The following is a 20602-nucleotide window of genomic DNA, read 5'->3' as shown; positions in this document are numbered from 1 at the left end:
GCCAACACCTCACAGCAAGGACAATGCTGGTTTACCCAGCACCAGGCACAATGCAGGTGAGTTATCTGATAAAAACCTTCCTCTGCCCCAGCTCCTGCTCCTACAGCAGCAATTCAAAAGCTTTACATAAAAGATGACCCAACTTTGAACAAGCCCATTATTAACAATCTTAAACTGGAATAATTTTACTCCAGTCATGCCTTTCAGGATACAGATGGGGCCATTAAAACTTATTCAGATTCAAATGTACATGACCCTCAGATTTACAATTTCCACTCACGTCCCATAAATATTGAAAAACAATTGGACTAGCAAGGTGGGTGGATCTATTCTGAGTCAAATAAAATGTTGGTATAAAAGCCAAATACTTCATGGCATTTATCGCTCCTGGGACAAAATCCCTTATGTCATCCTCTGCTCTACAACAAATGACATACTGAGACATGAATTTTTTTGCCTCTCAGGTTGTTGCCAATGTTCCGACAGCTCTTTAATCTCTTCTGTGTGTACTCAGCACGGGGAGGATCCGGTGCTGCAGCAGGGTGCTACCTCCTGTCAGGCATCAATAAACGGTCCTGAGCTGCACACCATAAAAAACCTGCTCCGTCAACAACGTGCCAGAGGAGCTGCTGCTGCTGCCTTGATGATAAGGCTCTTTTTCCTTCGGTGGGCACAGCTGGCTTTTCACATATGCAGGAAATAGCTGTTTACCCCATTAATGCAAATGCCCACCTCAGAACCACCAGCTGGTCCTGCCAACTTGTAAATGTGTTCCTTTTGTTACCTGGGAGCCGGTTCTTGTTATCAGCAATCCACAAAGGAGCTTCCCCTCCCCCCAAAGTGACATGAATGGAACAGAGCTCAGAGGGTTGTGTGTGACTATGAGGAATCAGAGCAGTGACACTGCATTTCTCCCCTTTCTGAACAAAAGGATGTTTTAAGCCAAGAACTCTGACAGCAACAAGCCTGCACATGCATCATACACTACCTTGTTCTTAAGAAACACAACATTACTCAGCAAAATCAAGGCCTGTAATGAATTATTGATAACACATTATCTAGAAGCTTTATGACTACTAAACAATCCCCTCCATCTCCCTACATGCTTGAGAAAGCACAGAAAGGGAAAAATTGCCTATTAATTGAAAGACAACAGTTCAGGCACTACAAACATTAACATATTTATTGAGGGGGGTGAAAGAAAAAAAGAATAGCTGAAGTATAAAAAACCAGCTCTGAAATCCAAACGGTGGCACTGGGAACCTGGGAGTGCCTGGATGTGCACAAGAACTCGTGTGGAACATCCCCACGTCCAGCACATGGACAGGGAGGCCCAGGAAACCCCAAGGGCTGCTCAAACCACAATCACAGCTTTGGCACAGAAGGGCATTTTTAACCACAAGTGAACAGTAGGGATTTTTTAACTTTCTTAAGCACAGAGGCCACAGAAGCACTCTAACACATCAAAATGAAGATAGAAGATAATATGCATAAATGCACTTCAAATGCATGGTAAAGTGTAGAGATTACCTATATTTTAAGGCAAGATAATAATGAATAGGTGACACAGGCATATTTTGGAGCTCAACAAAAATTAGGAGGAATGAAGGATCAGAGGAATGTTCTCACCAATTCATCCAGACCTGAACACCTTGGCAAAAGTACTCACTTGTCCATGAGCACCCAGACCAAGAAGCTTCCCTCAAATCACCCCCACCCAGCCACACTCACACCACAATTACAGCTGCCCTGGCACCTGCTCTGAATTTCTCAGGGCATATCCAAGGAAGGGATTTAGTAACCTGAGAATGAACTCACAGTGAATTTAGAAACACCTTTCTGAAATTACTACAAAGAAGGTTCCTTCGACTGAAATCTGACCCTAAACAAAACCAGGATACACTGACTTCTCCCAGCTCCCCACCTCCGTCCGCGTTACCCCCACAAAGCCACTCAGCAAAGCACGACCAACTGATCCCGGGTTTAGCTTCACCAGTAACACTCTTGGATACCTCTGGAAGGCACAAAACATGTCCACCGACCTCAAGAGCCACAGTAAGTCTGGCAGCTACTGAGAAATCTGCTGAGCCAACTCCCTTGCTGGCCTTTTTGTTACAAATCTGCAAATTCAAACAGTGGCACAAAGCGGTCATGAAAACAACTGGCACTGCATCCAAAATTTCTGCAGGAGAAATCCCACCTGAGTCAAATCATTTACAGAACAAGAGCCAATCCAATCCAAGGAGCTGAATACGAAGTGTGCTGGGAAAGTGCTGCAAAGTTGGCAAGGGAAATCAAAGATCCACACATCCCAACACCTTTCATGAGACAGCAGCCAGTGGAGAACACTTCAGAAGGGATTAAGGCACAAAATATAATTTCTTTTGATTTTCCAGTAATGTGCAGCTTTGAGACTTGATGAGCCAACAGGAGATACCTGTTTAGTGAAGAAAATTGGGTCTTTTTTCATTTTGTTTCATCACGTATGAGCCAACCAGCAAACTATGGACAAACGTCCATGTGAACCACTGGGCACAAACTCTGCCCTGATCAGCCTGAGTTCCCCTTCCCAGACTCATCAGGTTCCAGAGCCAAAGTGTTCAAAAATCAGGGTGAACCAAAAGCAGACAGACAGGATGGGAGAGGTCTGCCTGACCAAACCTGCCCAGTGCTCAGGCAGAGTGTGTGGCCTGTTTGCTCTGCAGCAAAATGATAAATGCCACAGACTTCGATGCCTAATAAAAGCCAGACCAACCTATTCCAAATACTGTCCTGCACGTTGGTTTAAAGCCAATATTGGTTAAACAGTTACAAACAACCTCCTGTTAATTATATAGTTTAAGATATACACTCATGCCTTAACAAGTTTTCCACTCCAGCCTCCTCCCCAGATGTAAGCGGGAGCAGGGCCGTTGGATCAGCCAACAGCACACTCTGGTCACTGTTTGCAGACAAGTTCTGGTGCTGACTCTCTCTCTCTGAAGCAATTAGCAGCTACAACCCAGGCTTCAGGAGCTCAGACAGCCCCACACCAGAGCCCATCCCATGCTGGCCATGGCACCTGTACTCAAAGCAATGCCAGGGACTTGGAACAGCCCCTTGGCAGGAGCAGCAGAGCAGGAAACCCCCAGAGAGCCCAGTCTCCAAATGGCATCCTTCACCTTCCATGTGCTCTGAGCAGTTCTGAAGCTCCCAGAGGCTCACCTGCCTCATTACCTCCTTCTCCACGCTCCTCAAGACGTTCTCAAAGCCCTGGGTTTGGGGGCCTCTCCCATATTCACAGGCTTTTTCCATGCTCCCATCAGCAACTGAGTCCTGGTGGAAGCAGTGTCACTAATGGGACACAAGATCTCCAGGGCAGAGCTGCCTCGCAGTGTCCGACTGAGCCGACACAAGCAGAGCACGGAGCAGGCCACGGTTTATAAGGGTTTTAAAGCATTAAGAAAAACCCAGACTAGCCCTGGGCAGGAGGTGGGCAGGGAGGCAGGAGTCATCCTGCCCCAAGAACTCGTGGGAAGGCTCCACCTGTCCCGAGGTGTAATGATGCTCCCAGTTCCAGTCCAGCTTCCCATGGTTATTAGACAGGATGTGACAGACACGAGAGCACAACCATTCCTGGAGCCAAGCTGAATAGAGAAGATGGCAAGAGCATTAACTGCTAAGTAACCATTTCCTGCATTTTCAAAGGTTACAAATCTGGAATTAAAGCTGTTATATTAAAAAAAAAAATAAAATAAAATAACCCATTGGAACTGAAACAAGAATTTTGGAGACAATCTAAAAAATATACTAAGCAGCTCCTCACAGAGCCAAGCTTGTACAAACACCACCTTAGCCAGCCATAAATCTACAGTGCAAAAAAACTGGATTCCAAATTAACTACTTTCTACATTGCATGCAACAGTCCATATCAACAAAAACAACACTCTGTGTGATGGTTACTTTACACATCACAAATAATCTCTGAAGATACTACACATACTGGTTAGGAAACAACACTAACAGACATTCCCAGTATTCAAGACCAGGTATGAGAGAAAACACTCAATACTGTTTGTAAGAGGTGTCAGTACCAGGGCCTGAGTTACACATGTGCTTCAATAAAGTGTCCTTGGAAGAGGAAAATGTATATTTCATCTTAAACAAGGCTTAGACAAGGCTTCAGCCTCTCCATCGTGGTATCATCTCCTTAAATTTGCTCCTTGTGCATATGCACCAACATGACAGTGACACCATTTGAGCAAATATTTCATGTAAAGAACTTGATTCAAACTGAGATCTGCACACCAGTTTCTTGCATGTGAGTAACAAGAGCACACAAGAAAAGCCTCTCCCCATCCAAAACCAACCCTCTGTACTCTGAGCGCAGAGCAAAGGCTCCGATGGAATCTGCAAGCACTGCAGAAGCAAAAGGAAGCGCAATTCCAATATGTTTAACAACTGAATTAGCATAATGCTCACCAGGCAGAAACAGCCTCCCTGACCTTCTTGAAATGCTGACCTCTAACTATTGACGAGCGTTTCCGATGTGCTCTGAGGCTCAACCCTATTGAGGAAGAAGTCAAGGAAACATCCCCTGCCCTGTCAAGTTTCAGGAGAGCAGGTCACACACGTGGAAACCTCTCTGGCAGCCACACAGTGGTGCAGCAACAGCAAGCATCTCTTTCCTACGAGTTAAAATGTACTCAGGAGAGTAACAAAGACCCGAAGTCCTACTGGAAATTGCTGTAATCAGATCAATTCATTTAATCTCTCCTTTGCAGGCAGCAACCACAGAGCTGCAGTGATTTCATTATTTTTTTCAATATTCATTCTGTGAAGAACGTAAACTGAACATTATAATGACTTGTAAGAATTATGATACATAAATTCAAACATGCTTTAGAAATGCTTAATATGACTTGGATAAATCGATATATCTATTATGGAATCACAGAATGGTTTGGGATGGAAGGGACTTAAAGTGCATCCAGTTCAACTCCCCAGCCATGGGCAGGGACACCTTCCACTAGACCAGGTTGCTCCAAGCTCTGTCCAACCTGGCCCTGGCCACTTCCAGGGATGGGGCAGCCACAGCTTCTCTCGGACATAACTGTTATTGCAGGCTCGAACATGCAAAGCACCCAGCCTGCATCATTTGTACAAGTGTACAGCAAAAATAGGTGATATTTAGACAACTCTGCAGCCATCATGTAGCTAAAAACATTCTAAGGGCAGACTACGCTAATATTTGACACTTAATAGTGCCAATACAGTAAGACAGTGTTTGACAACAATAATAAAAGGGACATTTCTGCAAGGTCCCTCAGTAAAGGAGCGAGCCAGACGAGCTGCTCAGCTCAAGCAGAAAGGCCCGTTGTAAAAGGCATCTGTGCTCGTTTGGGTCAGTGAAGAATTCCCACTGTTCTCATGAAATATCAAACAATTACAGTGGCCAGAAATTCCAACTCTGTTTAAAACACATCCCGACTTTGCCGGGCTGAGCGCTTTCGTTACGGATGAGGCAGTTTTGTCCATTGAAAGCCTTGTATGGTTGAACATCCTCGCAGCAGATAAACATCCCTCTTAAATGTTGGCACAACTCCCTCCCTGGAGGAGTCGGTACTACGGCTTCACTGAGACAGCAGCCAGGCCTAACACAGACTGAAAGCTGAGCTCATTAAAAGAGCAGAATAAAGACAAAAATTCTATTCCTGTTCGTGTCTTTCAAAGTCTCATCAATTCTGTAAAATAAAGATCAGCCTCGTTTTAGGACAGCAGGAATAACCAGTTTTAGAACTTAACGCTTATTAACATCACTTGTTGAAAGGCACAGAAAGCTCATATTTAACCAATACTGAGACTACAAAAACAGTTACTATGAAAATATAAACAGAAGAGGCTGATTTGTATGGCAACAATGTTGTTTGCATCAGTAAAAGCACACACAAAGCCTCCTATTTTCACGCACTTCACTAGAACACTGGCAGCTTTTTACCCTTAGAAACTACAAAGGGTAAAACTGTTTGCAGCTACCAGAATTAAAAAAAAACGAATGAAATAAAAAGCATTCACACGTTCACTTCTTCACCTCTTCCCAGTGCACCAAACCCCTGTAGTTTAGATTTGAACACCACCACGCAGTTAACTCCTTTTCCTTCTATTTTTGCCATCCATCTTCTCTGCATCCAAGTGCTGCTCCTGCAGCAAAGCTGGAGTGCCCGTCCCTGGGCTGGCGCTTCCCGGCGCGCCGGAGCTCTGCCGGCCGCCCGTAACTGGGTCAAGCCCGGAGTTGGAGCTAACAGCCCACTCGGCTCATGGCGATTCCCAGCCCCCAGCCAAATGAAAGGGCTGTTTTGACCTGGAAACAAGGCTCAGACCTCCTCCCACCCCACATTAAAGATCACACTAATTCTGTGCAATAAGACAGGACTTACAAAGCCCGAGCCATGACCACGCTGCGGCATGGCTCCTTTGGAGGAACTGCTGGAGCACACACACTTCTTCCCTCCAAGTGAACGCTGTGGTGATACCAAAACTCCAGCAATTGGATTGTTATCTTTTCCTGCTCATTACAGCAGGCTAATGACCATCCTGACTCGTAATCACTACAATAGTAAGAAGCTTTCAGTTCTCACACTGCTGCAAGACCAGCACTATCTCCTTTCAGGCAAGCAGCAGCTTTACTCTAGCCCAAAACTGGAAGTTTTGGCACTTAATTCTGATAAGAACTTGTAATGAACGGCCCTGTAAGTGGCTTTAGAGGAGCCCAGATCCCCCCAACCCCCAGCATTTAAGTGTGTGCTCATAGGACGTGACTCAACCACAAACAAGCAATGTTTGGGATAATAACCCTCTGTGTCCTGGACTGCTCAAATTGCATCACTGCAATCACACAACCCTCAGAAAAAATTCATTTCCTCTCCTCAAGTGTGTTTTGTAGTGAGGAAGAGCATAAACAGAAAATTCAACTCCCATTGTTTCAACGTAATTGTAAGGCATTCAGGAACTGTGAAAATATGTAGTAATGATCTCCTATTTATATAGATGCACTGTAAAACATCCCCAAGCTACCTGAAAGCTTCCTTATCTGCAGAAGTTCCAGCATTACATGTTCCCAAAACAAACCAAAGACAGTGGGAAGCAAGAAAATAAGCCTCCTTGATCTGAGAAAAGAATCTAAAGATTAAGTATGCTTCCATCAACAGCTTAATTTTAAGAGTCTGGATTATTTCAACCTAGGCCTAAGGAAAATTATCACCCCGTAGACCTAAATATCCCTTTGTGATCAGACATTCAGGTCATACCGGTCAGGAGACAAACAAGGGAAGCATTAGTAATATTTTTTAACCAATAGGTGCAAAAAGATAGAACAGTCACTACACTAAATTTAATGTGTTTTGATAACATTTAATATCTAGGTTTTCATTTTCCTGCCAGTTAACAGAACCCAAGACATGGAAAGTCCTCTTCACCCACAGAAGCCCACTTGAGGCAAACAGTAACTGACTTGCTCTGGTTTTCATTTGTTGCTCGTTATTTTTTTAATTATTCCTAGAACACAGCTTGAAAAAGAAAGGCCTGAGTTCAGAAAGAAGTTCATGTATGTCCTTCAAGGTCACTGAGAGGCAATAAAGGACGAGAGCAGTCAGGTTCCTCCACCTCTTCCAATCTAGCAAGCGGAGCATCTCCTCGGAATCAGAGCCTAACAGTCCCATCTCACTGGCAGCACATCCACAGCCAATTCCTGGACATGGCTAGGAAAAGTCTGTATATTCAGCTGTGTGGGGCAGGTGCATCTAGAGCATGTCAAGCATGATGTCTTCCAGTTAAGCTGTTAAAACTACCAGGCCTGTGGTCACTCAGAGGGCCGTGATTAGGATTCAAGACTACTCTGCTGCACAGGGAATTCCACAGCTCTCCCAACACTATTATTCCAGTCCCTTTGGCTGCAAGCTCAAGGCAAACACGCAGTGGTTTACACTGCAAAGGCTACTGCCACAACCAGGGACTCTTCATTTAAACAGATGTCTGAAGCAAAAGCAGAAAGTCTGTGGCTTTTGCCTTATGATGTCTTCGGGCGATCCCTACATACAGACCAAAAACACACCTAAAATATTGCAACATTCCCAGGTTCCAGTCACCCCTGTGCATCAGACACAAACCAGTGATACAGACTGGGCTCACAGCATCACCACAAGCCTCATGCCTGGGCTTGCAGGATTAAGCATTTCAGTCTCGCTTTTCCAAGCAGCTCACGGCTCACAGCAGGATCTCCTGCTCCGTGAATGGCTCTGGAAAGGATTCACTGAAATGGTCCTTTCCTCCCAAATGCTGCTACTTGAGAATTGAACAAGGAGCCCCAAAATCTGCACCCACCTTGGTCTTTCTGCTCATTTACGTTAATAATTTCTTTCCTAAGGCACTGCACACCTCCCTACAACCAACAGCATCATGTACATTTACCCAGCTAGGAAAGGGAATTACTTCCAACCTCATGCAGGAAAATATCCTATAAGAAACAGCTTGAAAATAAGAAAAGAACAGTGACATTAGACATAACTTGATGCAGACATTCCAAATCTGCATTTAGACACACCCTTTTACTAGTCAAATTTTTCACTGACTACCCAGCACACAACTCAGCATGACCAACTCTTTTGCCAAAGTAAAATTCCCCTGAATAGTGAGCAATGCCGAGTTATCAGCATCTGTGGAATATCAATTTGAGAAAACACGCCAAGTCTTAGAGAAATACCTTGATCCATGAGACGTCTCGATAAGAAACCAGTGCAGGTTTTGAACACATGAGCAGGCAAAGGTATGGGAGAGGGAGTCAAAACAGTACCGTGTCCCCAACTGACACACTCGGAGTAATCCTCTCCAACGTGATCCCCAGCCCTGCGCCCCTGATCAGCACAGCACTCCCCACGAGGACCACTACACTGAATTTTCAAGACTATGGGAAGTTTTCTGACCTCTGTTTACAAACTCAGTGACAGAAAAATCAGTAGGAGCTTTATCAGTTTCATTCTGATGATACTTGGAAAACCTGCCAGAAAGGAGGAAGCTCCATGACCAACAATCAAACACAGACTAATCCCAAGAAGGGACCAGGCAACGAACAGCAACACATTCCTCACCAAGGAGAGCGAGCTCCTTTTGCACTCTGCAGTAACCAAGCACGTGTGAAAGAGAAGGGAGGTGACAGGACTGGTTTCAAAATTATCTAGTAGCCAGAGAAACAGAACTGCTGAATGGAGCAGAGTCCAGGACAACACCCAAGCAAAATCACAGAGCTGTGCAAAGAATCCCAGGAGCAGGAATACCAGAGCTCTCCGTCCACCTTCCACCTGGGACCTGCTGGTCAGGACTTGCTTCTTTTACATGTGGTCTGAACGTCACCTCGAGCCCACTGGGCAGGAAGGACCGGTAAACTCCTCAAACATAAAGTCAGAAATTCCTTCTTTCAATAAAACCTATTTCCAAGTCGTAACTGTTTTTTTTTTTCCTTTTGGGAGAAATGAAGCATTCAGGAACCATATTGCCACTGTTGGGGGAGTCTGCACACACAAGGGCTCAATCAGCCTCCAAGGTGACAGAGCTGCACGTGGTTGAAAACAGAATTTAAAAAGCCCAAAAAACAAACTGCAGCTACACAAAGCCCCAGCATGGCAGAGGGAAAAACTGCTTCGTCATCAGACACGGAAATTTTCCGAATCCATGGGTATCTCATCAGTCCAGATCCAGGTGAGGAGGAGCACAGACGGGTACTCTGCCCTTTCTCCTGCCATAAGACCAGCAGCTCCAGAACTGCAGCGTGAGCACAACCCTGGGGCTGGGGCCATGCATGTCCTTTACTGCCACATATAAAATGAGACAGCAAAAAATGACAAACGAGAGTCTTTGAATTGGACACAGTCCTAGAATTTGCCTTCTTTTAGGGACTTTTCATACCATGACACTCCAGAGCCACTCTATTCTAAGTCTTCTATATATTGGAAAGGAAACATTTAGCTTGGAATTAGCTCAGGGCATTGTCTGAAACAGACTAAAGTTTACATATCTATTTTCAACAAACTAAACACCTATCAAAACGAAATTACACGCTACAACTTCTAGTTAAATAGGATTACTACCTCTTTAACTATTCTAAAGTATAAAGGCTTTATAGCTTTACTTGCTAATAAAAATCCTTGACATTTTTTCCAGGAAAAGGCATAGCATGCAGTGAAGAAAAACCTAACAAAAAAAACCAAAAGGAGGGGAAAAAAGTTTACAAATTCTTGAAAGATTTTTTTTTTTTTTGAGAAAATCTTTACCTGGATTAAGCTGCCAGGCAACTTTATTAGCATTTCTGCCACACACTGTCTGCTTCCCTACCACACCCTGCCAACGTCACAGGGAAACAAAGAAAACTCCCGTTTTCATTTGGTTGTTAGAAAGATGCAAATCCTTCTGGTTTGCGGAGGAGAGACAAGGAAAAGAAAATACCAACAACCTTCAGTTCTGGCTAAAAGTACCTCAGAAGCAGCTGAACAACTTCCCAGTTACCCTGGAAACAGAGTTTACCTCTCAGCCGACCGGGAAAATTGCCTGCAATTACCACCCTGGAGTAAAGCACCAGTTTGGACAAAACACCAATTGCTGCAGCTCCTTTAACGCGATCCCGGTATTTTATCACGAGCAATATTTGATCTGGAATGCAATTCTACTGCCAAACTCCAGAGAATCAGATCTGCAGGTATAATCAAAGGTTACGATTTCTCCTAATGGCACAGAGGAGCTCCGCCATCTGCCAACTGTGATTTCCCTTAATCCCATTCCCCCCACACAAATCAGAATCACACGGATTACGCCACAGAAATAGAAGTCAAGTCAATACCTGAATCCACGGGATTAATCTCCCACCTCAAGACGGGAGAAAGGCAAGAACGGCAACAATGCTGCAGGCAGGCTCAGGAAGGCAAAGCTTTCCACCCGACTCCACGCAGCACCACACAGGAAATTCTGGGATTTCACAGATTAGCTTCTCCCATTCAGAATCCCGGCACTGTTCCCTCCCAAATCCAAGAGCAGAACTCCGTGTAAATTCAGGGAATTCGGAACTGACCTCCACGTGATCTTTTGGATCAGTAATTCCACCCAGAAGCGGAACTCCACGTCCCTCTGTGCACATGTAAATCACTTGGATTTGGAGTTAGAAGGAAAAACGGACAAATGAGCTGAGTAACATGAGAACAACACAAATCTGTCCACCCTAGTGCCTTCAAAATAAAAATACATGCCCATAGCAGGGGGTGTGGAATGAGATGAGATGAGATGAGATTTAGGATCCTTTCCAGCCCAAACCATGCTAGGATTCTATGATTCCATACATACAATGCCAACAATAAAAGCTATACGCATCCCCAATTAAAAAGAACCAGTGTGATGACCTCAAACTGGCACTTGGAAGTAGTTTTAAAGAGCAGGTAACATATTTCCTGAAATCCAAGGCATTAAGGAGTCACATACCATTCTCGGGAATGCCTGAATCCCTCCAGCTCTGCCCAAGGAGCAGCCACACGGCTGTAAACCAGGGAGGGAGAAGGGGGGATAACATCTTTATTTGTCCATTTAAGACCTCCAAGCACATTATCATCCCTAATCCAGCGAGGAACAGATAATTGCAGCCCTCCTGGATTACAAAATAACGCTCTAAATCCCCAGAACCACCAGCGCATCATCCCCACCAGCCACCAAAACCACCTACAGCCCCATCCTCACCTCCAGCCACTGAATTAAAAGCACCGAAGGGGGAAGGCTTTTTACCTCTTTTTAGCACACGGGGACACGAGCCCCGGCTCTGACGCAGTGAGAAAGCAGCAGCGAGGGGTCCGACACCTGGGCGCGGGGCCATGCGGGAGCAGCGCGGGCACCCGCCGGCACGGGAGCGCCCCGGGGGCCCGCCCCGCGCTGCCCGCCAGCCCCGGGCACACGGGGGGTGGTCCCGCGTCGGCCCCAAGGGCGAGCGAGCACCGGCCGCCTTTGTCCTACCCCTCTCACCGTGGGCTCCCCACCGCCACTTACCCAGCCAAGCCACCGACAGCTCCCGCAGGAAGAACCGGGCGCGGGGCTGCGCCGGCTCCGCCGCACCGGGGAAGTTGCGTGAAGTTGGGAGCGCAGCGGCCTTTCCCCCGCGGCGGCGGCGGCGGCGAGCGGCGGCCGGGCACGGCCGGGGGCGGGGCGGGGCGGGGTCCGGCCCTCCGCGTTCCCCCGGGTGAGGGGCTGCGAGGCGGCGGGAGGCGGTGGAGGGAGGCGGGAATGTCCCGCCCCGGTGCCGGTCCGGCCCCTTCGCCCCGGCGGCCGCGGGGCCCCGCGGGAAGCGCCGCTGTTGCCATGGCGACCGCGCGGTCCGGGCGCGGGGCGGGGCTCCCCCCGCACGGCGCGGTCCGATTGGCCCCGCCCCGCTCCACCTGCTCCGCGCGGGCGCCGCGGGTTCGAGTCCCGGTCCCGCGTCCTGAGGGCGAGCGGCTGGAGGAGGGAAGGTGGTGTCAAATGGGATGCGACAGGATTATTTTACTGTGTCCGGTTCTGGGCTCCTCACTACAAGAAAGACTACTGGAGAGGGTCCAGCAGAGGCCACAAAAATGATGAAGGGTCTGGAGCATCTCCCTCACGAGGAGAGGCTGGGGGAGCTGGGCTTGATTAGTCTGGAGGAGACTGAGAGGGGATCCCATCAATCTATACAAATATCTCCACGGGCTGTCAGAGAATGGTGCCAGACCCTGTTCAGTGGTGCCAGCAACAGAACAAGAAGCAACGGCCACAAACTAAAACGCAACATGAGGAAGAACTTCTTTCCATGGAGGGTGGCAGAGCCCTGGAACAGCTGCCCAAGGAGAATGTGGAGTCTCCCTCTCTGGAGATATTCCAAAACCACCTGGACAAGTTCCTGTGTCACCTGCTCCAGGTGACTCTGCCTTGGTAGGGGGTTGGATTGGATAATCTCCAGATACCCATCTGTTTCCAGCCCTAACAATTCTGTGATTCTAATCAGTGGAATAGGCAGCAGCTGCATCTCTTAGTCAATGGCATCCTGGAACTAACAAGCTTTAAGTATGTAAATCAAGATGTGGATGTATGTCTGTGCATACATTGCTACTTTGGCAAAATACTCAAGGTCCATATATCCTATAGTTGGACTATGTTCGTTATAATACTAAATTCGCACCTCCAGGTCAAAAAGACCTTGCCCAAGTGAAGACCCTTTCCCTGATCATACATAGAATTTAACTGGGGTTACATAACTTGTATGGAAATTACTGACCAATCCTAATAGAGGGCCTGTACTTGGAAAGTTACTGAATTTCTGTGTATAAATAACAGCAGGGAGAGTCCAGTGGGGTGTGCTGGATTTGTGGAATACCATCGAGCACACAGGCTGCACAACTCTGAGATAAATAATCAATGTCTCTCTCAAGTGTGTCATTATTGGCTTGTTGCGCACAGGGTAACAAATCTGGTTTTGTGGACAATAATCCCCTCAGCCCACCACTGTTCTTCTGTCACCCCTCAGGGCAGCACAGCCATTGTAGCCTGGGAGCTGTAGGAGCCCAGTTCAGAGAGCATAACTCCTCAGACCACGGAGAACCTCCTCAGACAGGGAACATTTGCTACTCAGACCAGTGAACAATTGCGACTCAGAACAGGGAATGTTTCTTCTCAGAACAGGAAACGTTTCTCCTCAGCCAGTCCCCCCCTGAAAACGGCACCCAAGCCACTGGATCTGCCCGCGGGCACCTCCTCTGTGCCATGGCTGTGGCAATTCAAACGCTCCAAATGCTGCTTTTTCTCGTTACCAAAGGTGTGGTTCCCTGACAGAGGAGTCCAAGGTCAGCTCCGAGGGCGGTGAGGCCATGACTCATGTCAGGAGGCAGGAGAGCCCGGCTGACGGTGAGCATGGCAGCGGCAGGTTGGGATCATGCCATGGCACAGGGAGAAGCAGCTCCATGACCTCATCCCAGCTCTTGGCAGGACCTGGAAAGATCAGGCAGCAGGTTCTGCATCCCTGCCCTCCATGGGGAACTCCCCCATCAGCCCAAATCTCCCGTCAGTTGTGGGCACTGGGGTCCTGAGCCGATGAAGCTGATGGATCTCTCCATGCCCCATTCCAAGAGAGCCGTACGGGTGCATGGGACCTGCCTCTGAGCAGGTGCATGGATGGGAGCCAGCGGAAAGGTTTCAGCAGCAAAAGCACCCAGCCCTACAACAGCTTCAGAAATACAGAGCTCACCTCATCTCCTCTGTCTCCTCCCTTGTTGTATACACCCACATCCCATTTAAATTAAGATCCCTTTCCCACAGACCCCCCTTGCTCCCAAATCAGGATAATATAGGTGTTTTCCCCACCTTAACAATCCTTTTATCTTCACCACACAAAAGGATCCCAATTCCATGACTCATTTGCCTTTCTCTTTTCCAGAAGCCAAGCCATAACCCAACCCACCATGCACCTTTCCCCCTCGGCACCCTCCCTGCAGCTCAGGCTGTGGCTGGCAGTTGGCACCTCCTTTACGGATGAGAGTGATCCGTGGCTCGGATCAGTGCTTCTGCAAAGAGGGTGTTACTGCCTCTTACACCTCTTTGAAGTGGTTCTTGTTCCACCCATGGCTGGGAACCCCTGCTCCAGCAAACAGGGCTTTCAGCAAGTATTGCAGAGCAATGAAACCATCTGATCAGTTATTCAGGAGCCGCTTAATGGCAAACAAAAACACCTACACGCAGCAACAGAGGCAAAGAACTGGCCAAGCCAGGCTCCAAAGGCTCCACAGCCCCTAGGAAGCTCCATTCAAATGGAGACTTCAAGAAGAGCAGCCGTGTTCCCAAGAAGCCGCTGCCTCATTTCCCACTGTCTGAGGAAGAGCCTCTGCTGTGCCTTTGGAAATGCCTGGGGAGATGAGACCTGGGAGCTTCCAAGTGGCCACAGAAACTGTGGATGGTTCAAGCCCTGGCAGGCCTGGGGCAGGAGGTGCTCCGGCGGGATGGCAGGGCTCAGGGGCAGAGGCAGCAGCTCCAAGCAGGTCTGGGCTCCACCAGCCTCCAGTTCAGAGCCAGAGGGGCCGTATCCTCACCCTCACCCAGCTCTTATTGACCTGGGGACATCCCAAACATGTGGGAAAGGGGCCAGCACAGAGCGGGACCGTGGGACCTGCAGTGCTGCAATGACAGGAGCCCCCCTGGCTGTCACAGTCATCCCTTGTACCCAAGCTCCAGAAAAGGCCAGAACTGCCACCCCATTGCCATCCACCACTTTGGCTCTTTTAGAATCATGGAATTATGGCTTGGAAAAGCCCTCTAAGACCATCAAATCCAACTGTTCCCCCAGCACTGCCAAGGCCACCACTAACCCATGTCCCCAGGCGCCACATGAACACGTCTGTTAAATCCCTCCAGGGATGGTGACTCCATCACTGCCCTGGGCAGCCCATTATTCCATGGCTGGACAACCATCTTGGGGAAGCAATTTTCCCTAATATCCAATCTAAACCTCCCCTGGCACAGCTTGAGACTGTTCCCTCTTATCCTGTCCCTTGTCCCTGGGAGCAGAGTCCGACCCCCACCTGGCTCCACCCTCCTGTCAGCAAATTGAAGAGAGCGAGAAGGTCCCCCCTGAGCCTCCTTTTCTCCAGGCTGAGCCCCCACAGCTCCCTCAGCTGCTCCTGGTGCTCCAGACCCTACCCCACATATGCAAATTAGGGCTGTAATTGCACTCTGCAGCGTGGATGGCAACAGTGAACTGACACTGCCAGACCCACCTCATTTGAGCTTTGACCCTTCGATTTATGACTCCACCAGAGCCGCTGGTGTGATGATATGCAGCAATACACACTTGGAAAAAATGACAGGCCCCTTATCTCTGAGAAGTTTTCAAACAAAAGGCTCCGCTTCTCAGATGAGTAATGCCCCTGTTTCTCCTCTCCACCATACAATTAACTCTCGGGCGGGGATCTCTCCAGAACCAAGCTAAGAATTGCATAAAACAAAAAACAGTGAATAACAGTGAACATTCCGTGCACCAGCAGGGCTGCTCCATGATCCGGTTCCTCTTGCACAGTCTGTCAGTGCCCTGCAGTGGAGAAATGGGTTAATTGCATATGGCACATGGAGCCACTGCCAAACATCCGTCACACACCTGCAAACCTGAGGGCAGGTGCAAACACGGGTGGGGACGTCACAGGCAAACCCCACAACCCCTGCTCTGCTGCCATGGGGGTGAACAGCTGTTCCTGTCCCACCTCTGCCTGACCACAGTGGCTGCAATGACAGGATCCCCTCCTTTGTTCCAGCCACAAACAGTCTCCATCTCTTCCTGCTGAGCCAGTTGCTCCTGTTATTGAAGAGGTGGAGGTGTATTCAAAAACACTCTGTTTGGATCAGGGGAACTGCTCTTCCCAGGCCTACATGGGGTTGAAATGCTCTGGCTCTCAGCAGGAAGCACCTCGGTGTCCTGCCTTGCAATGCTCCACTAGAGAACTGCTCCCACCAGAGCCAAAACCATCCGTGATAACTCAGGATAAGCCACAGGAGGAACCAGCCAGGAGCTCTCCACACTCTTCAGGCACTGAGCACTGTAGGAAGGTGCTTCCTGCCCACTATAGATAATCCACAAAAAGGAAAGCAGGAAATCCTCCCACTCCCCATCACCACCACGGCAGCAGACCTTAAAAGCTTCTTTCCCACCTCTTCCTCTTCATCCACCATGGAAATCAGTGCAGAGCTACAGAGAGCATCCTGGCTCAGAGCACAGGGAGGGCACAGCCCTGGCACTGCCTTCCCAATAAAACCTCACTGGCCACAGGGCTCCCATTACTGCCTCTCCCACCCCCAAGTTTGACTCAGGAGCAGGACTGGGAGAAGGAACACAGGAGAGAGCGTCCTTGTTTAAAGGGAAGAGTCTGTAAAACACACAGTCCAATGTCTTGGAGCATCCGTTGTGCCCTTGTGAAGGCTGAGTTCTGCCAGGCCCTAGAAGGAGCATCATTGCTCCGACAGGGCCTGTAGGATTATTCCACGGTGTCCACGGAATACTTCTTCCTCCAGACAGGAGAAATTTGGGAAGGCAGAGCCTATCAAACGTCAGCTGCTGAAAGCAGCCAGAGCCAAGAAATCCTTGACAAAAAAACAAGGATAATTGAGCATCAAATTTGTATGTATAATGCTCTCCAGTAGGAAGGGGTTGTTAGATTGCACCGTCACAGAGGTTTTATTGCATCAGAGATAAAAACCAGTGGGTGTGGGACTTTGGCCAATTATACAGTCTCTGCTGGTTTTGCCTGTGCTGGTTTGGGTGAGGACACGGCCCCATCCCGGTCCCAGCACTATCAGGGACACGGTCAGGCGTGGGGGCCTGTGGGGAGAACAAAGGGATGCAGATTCCCTGGGAGTCTGCTTTTGTTTTCCCAAGCAGAAGAGTGACTCAGATTTCAGCGCACTCCTGTAACTCCGCCAACAACAACACGTCCTTAGTCACAGTGATAAAGCCGAGGATCCGTGTTCCATTTGCTGAACTAAAAAAAGCTCAAACTCATCCACCCAAGGGCCAGGTCAGTCACTAAAGCAGAGACCGTGCCCTGAACCCTGAGCCCCACGCAGTGACAGCAGCATCTTCCGAGGAACAGCCTTGCTGAACTTCTGGAATCTGCTCGGCAAATCCATGGAACCAGCACAGATGATCTCAGTGCACGCACTATCACATCTAAGAGCTCTCTGATAACTTCAGTGTGCTCACATGTCATTCCAGCACGGCTGCTAAAGGCCTTGCAGAAATGCTTTCTCTTCCTGAGAAATGTTCCAGGAAAAAGCACGCTGCTTCCTTGTGCTTAAGGACCGGCTTAACACATCCCAGCTCTGTTGTCTCTTGGATCTGAGCTTGTTTTTCATGGCTGTGAGGTACACCAAAAGCTCATTGAAAATGCTGGAGCACAGAGTGCTCCACCTCAGGCACAGCACTCAAATTGAGCAAAAGGAGAAATTAAGCTGATAAAGAGGAGGTTTAGATTTGATTTCAGGAAGAAATTCTTCCCTGTGAGGTGAGGCCCTGGCATAGGTTGTCCAGAGAAGCTGTGGCTGCCCCATCCCTGGAAGCGTCCAAAGCCAGGTTGGAAGGGGCTTGGAGCAACCTGGGCTAGTGGAAGGTGTCCCTGCCCATGGCAGGGCATAGAGATGAGCTTTACGGTCCCTTCCTTAAAGCCCAAACCACTCTGATACCATGAGACTCCCAAGCCCAGGCTGGCAAAGCCCATTCCAGTTGTACAGTCCTCCAGCTCCCAATGCTGCTGGGCTGGGTGGGGATCCAAGGCTGTGGCAGGGTCAGGTAGTGGTGTCTGTGCAAACTGGGACTCTCTTCAGGATCAACCCAGGTATTGGTACCCCCAGCTACAGGTTGACCTCTGTATTTTTGGCTTTATTTTCCTTTGGAAAAGGCCTCTCTGAAATACTGGAACACCTTAAGAAGGCAGAGGTACGAGGGGTGTTGCCAGGACACCTGAGCAGATGTTCAGCCTCCAAGTCCTCGGTGTGTGCCAGGATTCAGCATGTCCATTCATGCATGTTAACAACAGGCTATAAATACTCCGAGTCCTCCCCGGCTGCCGGCGCCTGAGCCTGGCAGGAGGGTGTGTGAGGACGAGCACTCACAGCTGGGGTCACCAGCGCAGCTCCCAGTGCCCCCCATCCCACCCAGCCACCACTGGGCTGCCCTGGCACATGTCGCAGTGAACTGGTTCATCCCCTACGGTCGCACGGGCAGCCGAAGGCTCCGGCTCACAGTGGAGAGAATCAAAATTGTCTATGCAAAGTCTTGGGCCTGCCACCACCCCTTGGAGGAGCTCCCTTGGAGGAGCTCCCATCCTCTGACTCCGCTGATGGTGGACATCTCCTGAAGAGCCCTTGTTTGCAAGGGATTGGAATTGTTTTCCTTCCTGCACCGCACACAGAGCTGCAGCCTCTCCAGAGCTGCTCCGGCTGCTGTCTCCTCTGCTGCATGGAGGTGGCAACTCCAATGGAAATTTCCGTGCACTTCAAAGCACTACCTCAGGATATCTGCTTTTGTGAGAAAGTATCCCCAGTTAAAAATTAATGAAATTCACTTTTAGGATCATTTACTTTCCTACATCTGAACAGCAGGATTTTTGCCAGCCTCTCCCCACAGGGAACGCAGAGCATTCCTGCTTTGGCACCTTGGGGACCTGGCCTCTGGTGATTAGATTGCCAGTTAATATCAGTGATTAACACATTCACAATGGCTGGCTGAATCCCACTCTGACATTTTGCAAATGCTGCATGTTTGGGGAGTATCTTCATCAGCTTTTGAAGTTCTGAGCTGTGAGCTCCCTGCAAACCCTCACCCTGCACTGGAAACTGGGGCTGGGCCATTAGAGCAAACATGCCCCAAGAAGCAAACATATTAAGGATTAATTAAATACCAGGCTTTATTTAACTAAGCCTCTTCTCATAAGTATGTAGAGACAGGAATCTGGAATGAGCATCCATTTTTAGAAATGCAGTTAAACTTGGTGCTGTTTAAACCTGACATTGGGGTGCTGTACATCCCTCCTGACTCCCCAGTGCAGGAACAGACAGCACAGCGCTGATGAAAAGTGGCTGAGGGCATTCCCAGGGTTAAGAATGTTCCCTATTCCCACATACAACACCCACCCTGGAGAGAGCTGGAAGCCCTGCAAGCACCCAAAGACTTTCTGGAGTCCACAGGGGTGACAAGTGCCAGCCTTGAGCAGTGGCAGGGACCCGGGGATGGCTCATCCTCCTTCTCTCCTCTCATCATCATGTTTTTTAATGAAAAGCTTATCCCTCCTGTTGTCTGCTCCACAGGCTCCACAGACAGTCCTATCAGTGCCAGCTGAAAGGTCTGGAGATCGATCCAGGAAATACCAAGGCAAGTGAATGAGATCAGGTCCAAGGTCAGTTTTAGGTCCTGTTCAGAGAGCACTTCCTTGCCTTCCACATCCCCCACTGGCAGTGGAGGATCACACACAGCTGTAAACCATCACCACTGTGTCCCAGCTCCAGGCTGTCCTTGTGCCAGGGCCCTCTGGGATTCTGGGACACAGTGGAGCTGTTCTTCACCTTCTGCAGAGCAGAGAGCTGGCTCTGGAATGGGCTCAGGGTGTGTAGAGCTGCTTCAGGGTCTCAACTTGAGAAAGGGCAGTCACAGGAAAGGGCCACTCCCAGTGAGACCAGGGCAGTGGGGGATATGCTGGGATATGAAGGGATGTGGAGGGCTGGTTTTCCAGCATTAGTCATACCTCTGCAAACCCCCACCTTCCCCCTGCCCGTGACAGAGATGCTTGGGCACAACACACAGGACGCCCTGTGGAATCTGGCATCACCCCCCCAGACAGAGACCCAGATCTCAGAGCAAGGATAACAGCACTCAGCATCCCACTGTTCCCCCAAAACAAGCACCTCTGGGTGCAGCACAGACAACCCCCAGTGCTGGCAGAAGCAGCATTTTGGGTGCTCCCTTTTCGGATTATCCCTGTTCGCTCCCTTCCCAGGGACGCGCAGCCAGAAAGAACAACCAGGGTCTTACTGATTGGAAAATACATTAACCATAGAG

General features: G+C 48.9%; 1 protein-coding gene across 6 annotated transcripts in view; it reads right to left on the bottom strand.

Annotated features, from left to right (window-relative positions):
* Positions 1-12158, bottom strand: part of KIAA1671 (KIAA1671 ortholog) — a 71132-nt gene extending 58974 nt beyond the window's left edge. For 2 of the 6 annotated variants that reach the window (XM_017814310.1, XM_017814312.1), the window contains exons 1-2: positions 12052-12158; positions 11093-11166 (exon numbers count right to left, since the gene is read on the bottom strand). The gene's annotated coding sequence lies outside the window, so the exon portion shown is untranslated. Of the gene's footprint in view, positions 1-10864; positions 11038-11092; positions 11167-11496; positions 11551-12051 lie in introns of those variants that run through there. The other 4 variants (XM_017814311.1, XM_017814309.1, XM_017814314.1 and 1 more) reach the window with 4 other exon arrangements.
* Positions 12159-20602: the final 8444 nt, after the last annotated feature.

Source organism: Lepidothrix coronata, unplaced genomic scaffold (genome assembly GCF_001604755.1).
Source record: "Lepidothrix coronata isolate B3197 unplaced genomic scaffold, Lepidothrix_coronata-1.0 Scaffold44, whole genome shotgun sequence".
Classification (NCBI taxonomy): Eukaryota; Metazoa; Chordata; class Aves; order Passeriformes; family Pipridae; genus Lepidothrix; species Lepidothrix coronata.
Note: the sequence above shows the minus strand (reverse complement) of the source record. Positions and strands in the feature narration are given on the sequence as shown.